The sequence below is a fragment of the Microtus pennsylvanicus genome, chromosome 1 (assembly GCF_037038515.1).
Source record: "Microtus pennsylvanicus isolate mMicPen1 chromosome 1, mMicPen1.hap1, whole genome shotgun sequence".
NCBI lineage: Eukaryota > Metazoa > Chordata > Mammalia > Rodentia > Cricetidae > Microtus > Microtus pennsylvanicus.
In genome coordinates, this window is record NC_134579.1 from 152,684,097 (window position 1) to 152,694,508 (window position 10,412).

Below are 10,412 nucleotides of genomic sequence, written 5' to 3' on the forward strand. Positions count from 1 at the left end.
ATGCTCAACATCCTTAGCCATCAGAGAAATGCAAATCAAAAACTCTAGGATCCCATCTTATACCTATAAAAATGGCCAAGATCAAAACCACTGATGACAATTTATGCTGGAGAGGATGTGGGGTAATGAAAACACTCCTCCATTGCTGGTAGGAGTGCAAACTGGCACAGCCCCTTTGAATATCAGTATGGCAATTTCCCAGAAAATTAGCAAACAACCTACCTCAAGACCCAGCAATACCACTTTTGGGTACATATCTAAAAGATGCTCACTTGTACCACAAGGACATGAACTCAGCTATGATCATAGCAGCATTGATTGCCATAGACAGAACCTTGAAACAACCTAAATGCCCCTTGACTAAAGAATGGATAAGGAAAATGGAGCACTACACAGCAGTGCAAAATAAATAATAAAAACAATAATGTCATCTTGAAATTTTCTGGCAAATGGATGGATTTAGAAAACATTATATTGAGTGAGGTAGCCAAGACTCAGAATGACACATATAATATGTACTCACTTATAAGTGGCTTTTTTACATAAAGCAAATAAAAAACCAGCCTACTGTTCACAATCTCAGAGAACCTAAACAACAAAGAAGCCCCAATGAGAGACATACGTGGATCTAATTTACATGGGAAGTAGAAAAGGACCAGACCTCCTGAGTAAATTGGGAGCATGGGGACCATGGGAGAGGGTAAAACTAAAGGTGATGGGAAAGGAGGGGAGTTGAGAAAATTATAAAGCTCAGTAAAAACAATACAAAAGAACAGACTATTTTTTTGGAGTTAGGTACTTGAGCTGAGATCCTTTAGTGTTCTTTTACCTATTATCACCAACCTCAGAGTATAACTGATCACTAGGATGCCTCTGGTAGAATCAGAGATGTGTTTCCCATTATAAGATCATTTAATAAATGGATGAGAGTCTCATTCTTCATTTCAGACATCATTTAGGTCACTCTGTGCCAGGAATATAGGTTTTATTTTGTCAAATTAATAATTTGCAGTATCTGAGATGGTTATGTGTACTCCGTAGGAAATCAATGATCCTTGAGCAGTCCTGAGGACAGCCTTTGAAAGTATCACTTCATGAATATCAACTGCTGTGTTATAGCATACAGGCTTTGGATCCCTGTACTCTTCCCCGTGATCTTTTTCAGTTTCACCACAACTGTTCACATGTGCCATTCTCCGTTCCCGTTGTCCAGAGGTTCTCTTTTTTTCTCAGTGAGGATGAAGGACCTGAAGTACCTGAGGACACATATACTTGCAAGTTCTAGTTTCCTGAGGCCAAGAGTCAGTCCTACAAGAGAGTTCCCAGTAACAGATTTGTCCCCAAGCCCACTGAGGAACAGCTTTGATCTCTGACAGAATTTGCGAGTTCATTGTTTTCTGATCAGCCTTGCGCTGTTCTGTAATCTCATATTTCTCCTTCTCTGTGTCAAAGATCTCGCCCTCCTGATGCCTGGGCTTACGCAGCTGCTTTTTCTTGAAGTAAGCATCAGTCAGGTGTTTGGGGATATCGACTTTTGTAGAGACGATGACAAACTTCTGATGTGTTCTTCTTAAAGGAACTCTGTTGAGGGCAAGAGGTCCTGTCAAAAGCAGTTTACTGTCACAATGGTTTACCACTGCCCAGTTGCTTCAGGAAAACCACTCTCTTGTCCCTATGGCGCCCGGTAAGGATGATGAGGACAGTCCCAGGAGTGATGCTGGCACGCAGGCGTCTCAAGTGCTGACTGAAGGGCTTTTTGCCATGGCTCAGCAGCTTCCGAGGCACATCGTCGGTAGGATGATACCTGGGCATTTTTCGAAGCTTAACCACCCGGATACCACCATTCTTGTCACCACCAACTGGTTTTGTGACAGTGGCAAGGACCTTTTCCTTTTTCTTCTTCTTTTCAACCTTGGTTTTCGCAGCTGTGCATTTCCTTTTGTACATGGCCTTTCTGGAATACATAGCAGATCGGGAGTACCTGCCAATTCCTCTAACAAGGACTGGATTTCGGCTGCAATGGGGCTTCCCCTTCTTGAGCTTTTTAGTCTTAGGGTCACCCTTTTTGGCTGCACCAGCGGCAAGGGCATCGCCGCCAGCCTTCTTGGCTGCACGTTTCTTCTCTTTTGTATCAGGTTTCTCGGCTTTTTCACCCGCCATCTTGCAAGATGGGAAAGAGCCCTCACAGTGTTTTGAGGTTCCTATCGTGCCCAGTATGCATCCCAGCCATGGAGATGCTTTAAGAATATTAGATGATTTTTTGGAGACTCATAAATACTGCTTAATCATCCAGATGAAATATCATTGGCAGAAACAATAACACAACTCCACCAAGCCAACCTTAGTGAGGGAATGAGTTTTTTCTTAGTAGTATGGCAGGAATATTGCCATACGTTTACACCTACATCAATAAAGATTTTTCTTAGCAACCCTTAAGTGACTTCTGTCCTTAGATAGAGGTGGATTCTTCTGGGATTCTAAAACCATGAAGGAATACCTTGATGGGCCCAATCTTATATATATCATGTTTAGGCTATCATAGGGACTGAGAGTTCAAGAAGGCCAGGGTCATCCCTTGCTTTCAGGATAGCATTTCATGCAGGGGAAGCTGTACATTGATGCTTTAGGGAGCATGTAAAGCAGAGAGAGACACTGAACACATGACTTTGCAGCTCACATATAGGTTTAACAGTGTAGGAAACAGGGCTGTTCTTGTGGCACTCTGGTTTTATGTTCCCTTTGTTGACCCTGATAGTCTCTCCTATACTCCATATTAGCACAAAACACTCAGATCCCTCAAGGGACAACTTTTCTCACCCATTCTTGTCCCTTCAGTGTCCTTTGTTTCCTCGTGAGTTTGAATATTCTTGATTGTCTTTTTTGTCACATCTGTCATCTTCTATGTCTATGTATTTTATTTGTCCCTGTTTTATTGTACCAAAATGTTGCACCTGGGGGCCACATTACAACTCAGTTGATGATGTTTGTATCCATAGATCCCTTGCTTTGATTCAGCACTACATAAATCTGGTGTGGACATTTTTGCCTATAATCTCGGCATTCAGATGAGGGAGACAGGACAATCATTAAAGCCATACAATGAGGTTAAAGTCAGCCGTGGGTACATAAGACCCTGTCTAGCAAAAAAAGTGAATTAACAATCAGAAAACTATACTACAAGTAAATCTCAAGCTTTTTGTTACACCCAGTTCTAAGGAGACGTTTTTATGTTCTCTCAGACATAGCAGCACTCAATCCTAGTATTTTATTCATCCTTGTATCCTGTCATGCACAGTATAATCCATTGTATTTCTTTCCTATCAATTCATGTATACTTGTTTTCCCTGACCAGAAAGGATGTGATGAACTAACCCTGTGAACTAGTCAGACTTTCATTCAGGGTTGTGGGCTTAACAACACCATACTTCCTACAGAAATCATTCTCAGCAAGAAAAGGTACTTCCCCTGCTGTTGGAATGAGCTCCTTGTGATGAACTTCCCTCAGATGATTTGTGTCCTCAGTAGATGCCATCCCATCTGCCTTCTCTGATGACACATTCTTCATGTTCAACTACAGCAGTAGAAACACATCCTTAGTGAGAAAGGAACTCTTCAGGAACTTGATTTCATGTGTATCCCCCAATCATGATAGAGTCACTTAGGTGGTACTGATTTTGAATGCATGAAGGGGTCATGGAAAGCAGCTAAGACTTGGCATTGGGAGGGATCAGGAGAGGCCATTGGTGAAGGTATAGCGTCAGTGGCAGTTGAACAACAAGAACTGAAGGGGCCATGCAAAATTTAGGCTTGCCACAATGAGGCATGCCTTGTCTTTTGGTGAAAGTGGGGTCCAGTTGCAGAAGACCCCAGCATTTTGGAGATGCCTGTACCATGGAGTGACCACTAACTATAGCAGCAGCAGTGGAGTGGAGCCAACTGGAGCCTACAAGGCAAGCTGTATGTGTTTCAGAGGGCAGAGCCAGAGAAGTGACCCAAGTCCTTTGGAGGAGTCCAGAAGATCAAGTGTGAATCCCAGTCGTTGGACAGATGGAATTTGGCTTTGCTTTGATTTTATTGTGACTGTGCCTTGATTTTCCCTCTTGAAGTGAGAAAGTATTTTTTCTGGAGACTAAGGTTGAGAGAATTTTAAAAGACTGGATTTTAAAAGAGACTGGCTATTTTTAAAGAGACTGAAAATTTAATATATTTGAATTTGTAAAGAGTAGGATTTTTAAAAGTTAATTATGTTTTAATGTGAGATATTTGGGAACAATAAGAAAGAGGTGGTTATGGCTTAATGGTGATATTCGTGTGTTGAAATGTCAATGAGTAAGCTGTACTGGATGTTTTGTGTGACAACTTGTCACAAGCTAGTACCATCAAAAAGGAAGGAGCCTCAGTTGAAGAAATGACTCCATGATATTCAGCTGCAAGGCATTTTCTCAATTAGTGATCAATGGGGGAGGCAAATCATTATGGGTGGTGCCGTCCCTGGTCTAGTGGTCCTGTGTTCTATAAGAAAATAGGCTGAGCAAGCCATGGAAAGAGAACCAATAAGGAGCTTCCCTCCGTGGCCTCTGCATCAGCTACTGCTCCCACGTTCCATACCTGCTTGAGTTCCTATTTTGATTTCCTCCAATGATGGACTATCATCCAGAAATTTAAGACACATAAACACTTTCTCCCCAACTTATTTTTGGTTATGGTGTTTTGTTGCTGCAATAGAAAACCTAATGAAGACATACATGAACACTTGACATTGTAAAGATCACAGAGCCAGCCTCTGCCCTGATAGTGGAGTTAAAGATGTTCCCTTCAAGGAAGCAGGTGGAGAGTAGGTAAGTCTATTTGAACACTGGCACAGCTAAGATCAAATGTGGAGAAGACAAGTAAGCTGATCCTCTGTAGGAAGACATGATATATGTGATGCCTATGAATGCTTTTTCCCCAATGTCCGATCAGATCTTTGTTATTTCTAGAGCCTCCTAGATTCCACCACCCAGAGTTTTTGATGCAGCAGTGTAAGCTTTGAGTCTTGTTCTTTACCAGACTTCAAGGCCCACTCCCATATCCATATGTCATCCATACATATGTAACAGGGTTTTGAAGTTGAAAGTCAAGTAATCTTTTCCAAGGGGCCACAATACCTGGCTGGATGGACACAGGACATGCCACATGGAGAATAGTGCTATTTGTTATTTGTCATTACAGCAGCTCCACGAGAAAGCGATACCAGGTACTCATTTCCTGAATGCTCTGGCTAGGGCAGCTTCAAGATTGTATTCATTCCTTACATAAATTGTGTTGCCCTCGTGGATCCACAAGATGCTGAGAATCGATGAATATTAAGCCCTAAATAAGATGTCTTTGAGTCACTCAAACTTGTATAGACAGTGAGTGGTATACAGACATTAAATCAGCACTGATCTCAGCTAGAAGGTTTCTACCCCCCAGGAAGCATATCTCTGAGAAGGCAAGAAATGCTCTGAAGGTTCTTCACAGAAAGAAGGGCACTGGATGATATTGGCAAGGGAAAGAAGGAAGAAAGGAAATCTGGACATGGTGCCACACCTGTAATACACCATAACAATGGTGACTAGGACAAAAGGCATGAACCTGGGAAGAGAGCTTCATGGGGGACTATCAGGGCAGCGAAAAGATAAGTGGAAACAGATATGTCATTACTTTGTTTTATATATACAAGAATATAAAAAAGGCTTTGTTTGCGAGCTGCCCAACCAGCACGGAGGCCTGATCTCTCGGCCCCAGGAGAACCAGCGTTGGGGTGAGTTTCTGGCCGCGGCGCCAGCCAGGGACAGGGATCTCGGGGGTCCCTTGGCCTCCTGTCTTTCTTGGGCTCTCTGCAGGACCTCTATTCCCTGGGTACTGCCTCTTTCTTCCTGGCCCACCCAGCTTCCGTCCAGAGCCCTCCCCACTTGCCCCCCCCCCCCCCCCCCCCCCCCCCCCCGCCCTCTTTTGGCGCGTGGCATTGGGAGCTGGATCCCAGTCCTCCGGGCGCCCGGGCGGGCCGCACTTCCTTTGTTTCTGCGGCCTGCCTGCACCAAGGAGGGTAGGCGCTTTGTTTGCGAGCTGCCCAACCAGCACGGAGGCCTGATCTCTCGGCCCCAGGAGAACCAGCGTTGGGGTGAGTATCTGGCCGCGGCGCCAGCCAGGGACAGGGATCTCGGGGGTCCCTTGACCTCCTGTCTTTCTTGGGCTCTCTGTAGGACCTCTATTCCCTGGTTACTGCCTCTTTCTTCCTGGCCCACCCAGCTTCCGTCCAGAGCCCTCCCCACTTGGCCCCCCCCTGCCCTCTTTTGGCGTGTGGCATTGGGAGCTGGATCCCAGTCCTCGGGACGCCCGGGTGGGCTGCACTTCCTTTGTTTCTGTGGCCTGCCTGCACCAAGGAGGGTAGGCGCTTTGTTTGCGAGCTGCCCAACCAGCATGGAGGCCTGATCTCTCGGCCCCAGGAGAACCAGCATTGGGGAGAATCAGCATTGGGACGAGCCAGGGTTGGGCACGGAGACCTGATCCCTTGGTGCCAGGAGAGCCAACATTGGGGAGGCCGCGTTGGGTAGGCAAGGAGACCTGATCTGGTAAAAGAAGATCCATAAGGGAGTATTTGGAAGAAGAGATGGGCAGACGCCAAGGCAAGAATTCGCCCAACAAACTGAAAAGCAACATGAAGCCACCAGAAACCAGTGACCTCACAACGGAAGGACATGAACACCTTAATCAAGAAGGAGAAAAGATCGACTTCATGAAAGTTATTGACGCCCTTAAACAGCATGTAAAAAACGCCCTTATAGAAATGGATGAGAAATATGACAGAAAGTTTGAAGAATTGAATAAATCAGTGAATGATACCCTAGAAAACCAAGGAAAAACAATCAAACAGATAATGGAAACAGTTCAAGACTTGAAAACTGAAATAGAGGCAAAGAAGAAAACACAAACAGAGGGCCGGCTGGACATGGAAAATCTAGGTAAACGAATAGAGACTACAGAAACAAGCATAACCAGCAGAATACAAGAGATAGAAGAAAGACTCTCAGATTCTGAAGATACCATAGAGAAAATAAACACACTGATCAAAGAAAACAGCAAGTCCAACAAACTCTCATCACAAAACATTCAGGAAATATGGGACACAATAAAAAGACCAAACCTAAGAATAATAGGAGTAGAAGAAGGAGAAGAAGTGCAGCTCAATGGTCCAGAAAATATATTTAATAAAATTATAGAAGAAAACTTTCCCAACCTAAAGAAAGATATACCTATGAAGGTGCAAGAAGCATACAGAACACCAAATAGGCTGGATCAAAAAAAAACATCCCCTCGACATATAATTATCAAAACACAAAGCATTCAGAATAAGGAAAAAATATTAAGAGCGGCAAAGGAAAAAGGCCAAATTACTTACAAAGGTAAACCTATCAGACTTACACCTGACTTTTCCATGGAAACCATGAAAGCCAGAAGGTCCTGGATAGATGTACTGCAGAAACTGAGAGACCATGGATGCAAGCCCAGATTACTATACCCAGCCAAGCTTTCGTTCACTATAAATGGAGAAAATAAAATTTTCCAGGATAAAAACAAATTCAAACAATATGCAGCCACAAATCCAGCCTTACAGAAAGTAATAGAAGGAAAATCACTAACCAAGGAGTCCAATAATGACCACAATAACTCAGGCATCTAGAGACCCTTCATCAACACAAACCAAAGAAGGGATACACACAAACTCTACGACTAAAAAAAATGACCGGAGTTAACAACCACTGGTCATTAATATCACTTAATGTCAATGGTCTCAACTCACCTATAAAAAGGCACAGGCTAAGAGATTGGATAAGAAAACAGGATCCAACATTCTGCTGTTTACAAGAAACACACCTCAACCACAAAGACAGGCACCTACTCAGAGTAAAGGGTTGGGAAAAGGCCTATCAAGCAAATGGACCTAAGAAACAAGCAGGTGTGGCCATACTAATCTCTAACAAAGTTGACTTCAAACTTAAATCAATCAGAAGAGATGGAGAGGGGCATTTTATATTCATAACAGGAACAGTTCATCAGGATGAAGTCTCAATCCTGAACATCTATGCCCCTAATATAAAAGCACCCACGTACATAAAAGAAACATTGCTAAAATTCAAGGCAGCCATCAAACCGCACACACTAATAGTAGGAGACTTCAACACTCCTCTCTCACCAATGGACAGGTCAATCAGACAGAAACCTAGCAGAGAAATAAGAGAATTAATGGAGGTAAAGAAACAAATGGACTTAACAGACATCTATAGAACATTCCACCCAAATAGGAAAGAATACACCTTCTTCTCTGCAGCTCATGGAACCTTCTCGAAAATCGACCACATAGTCGGTAACAAAGCAAACATCCACAGTTACAAAAAAGTATTACTAACCACCTGTGTCTTATCAGATCACCATGGATTAAAGTTAGAATTCAACAACAAGGCTACCCCCGGAAAGCCCACAAAGTCATGGAAACTGAACAGCCAACTACTGAACCGTACCTGGATTAAGGAAGAAATAAAGAAAGAAATTAAAGTCTTCCTGGAATTCAATGAAAATAAAGAAACAACATACTCAAATTTATGGGACACTATGAAAGCAGTCCTAAGAGGAAAGTTCATAGCACTTAGTGCCCACTTAAAGAAAACAGAGAAAGCTCTCATTGGAGACTTAACAGCCCACCTGAAAGCTCTAGAAAAAAAAGAAGCAGACTCACCTAGGAGGAGTAGGAGACTGGAAATAATCAAACTGAGGGCTGAAATCAATAAAATAGAAACACAGAGAACAATCCAAAGAGTCAATGAAACAAAAAGCTGGTTCCTGGAGAAAATCAATAAGATTGACAAACCCCTATCCAAACTAATCAAACGTCAGAGAGAGAATTTGCAAATTAATAAGATCAGAAATGAAAAGGGGGACATAACCACAGACACAGAGGAAATTCAGAGAATCATTAGATCTTACTACAAAAGCCTATATGCCACAAATCTGGAAAATGTAAAGGAAATGGATACTTTCTTAGATAAATATCATTTACCAAAGTTAAATCAGGACCAGGTGAACAATCTAAATAGACCTGTTAGTCGCGAAGAATTAGAAGAGGTTATCAAAAACCTCCCTACCAAAAAAAGCCCAGGACCAGATGGTTTCAACGCGGAATTCTACCAGAACTTCCAAGAAGACCTAATACCTATACTCCTTAATGTATTCCACAATATAGAAACAGAAGGGTCATTACCAAATTCCTTTTATGAAGCTACAGTTACTCTGATACCAAAACCACACAAAGACTCAACCAGGAAAGAGAATTACAGGCCGATCTCACTCATGAATATCGATGCAAAAATCCTCAACAAAATACTGGCAAACCGAATCCAAGAACACATCCGAAAAATTATCCACTATGATCAAGTAGGCTTCATTCCTGAGATGCAGGGCTGGTTCAACATACGAAAATCTATCAATGTAATACAGCATATAAATAAACTGAAAGAAAAAAACCATATGATCATTTCATTAGATGCTGAAAAAGCATTCGACAAAATTCAACATCCATTTATGTTAAAAGTCTTGGAGAGATTAGGGATACAAGGGTCATACCTAAATATAATAAAAGCTATATACAGCAAGCCGACAGCTAACATCAAATTAAACGGAGAGAAACTCAAAGCCATCCCGCTTAACTCAGGAACACGACAAGGCTGTCCACTTTCACCATACCTCTTCAATATAGTGCTGGAAGTTCTAGCAATAGCAATAAGACAACATAATGGGATCAAGGGGATTCGAATTGGAAAGGAAGAAGTTAAACTTTCGTTATTCGCAGATGATATGATAATGTACATAAGCGACCCCCAAAACTCCACCAAAGAACTTTTACAGCTGATAAACAGCTTTAGTAATGTGGCAGGATACAAGATCAACTCCAAAAAATCAGTCGCCCTCTTATACACAAAGGATATGGAAGCAGAGAGGGAAATCAGAGAAGCTTCTCCATTCACGATAGCCACAAACAGCATAAAATATCTTGGGGTAAACCTAACCAAGGAAGTGAAAGATCTATTTGACAAGAACTTTAAGGCATTGAAGAAAGAAATTGATGAGGATACCAAAAAATGGATGGACATCCCTTGCTCTTGGATTGGGAGGATCAACATAGTAAAAATGGCAATTCTACCTAAGGCAATTTATAGATTCAATGCAATCCCCATCAAGATCCCATCAAAATTCTTTACAGATCTGGAGAGGACAATAATCAACTTTATATGGAAAAACAAAAAACCCAGGATAGCCAAAACAATCCTATACAATAAAGGATCTTCTGGAGGCATTACCATCCCTGACTTCAAACTCTATTACAGAGCTACAGT

At 42.3% G+C, this 10,412-nt stretch overlaps 1 pseudogene; it reads right to left on the bottom strand.

Annotated features, from left to right (window-relative positions):
- Nucleotides 1–1,229: 1,229 nt before the first annotated feature.
- On the bottom strand, nt 1,230–2,160 carry LOC142858736 (large ribosomal subunit protein eL6 pseudogene; annotated as a pseudogene).
- Nucleotides 2,161–10,412: the final 8,252 nt, after the last annotated feature.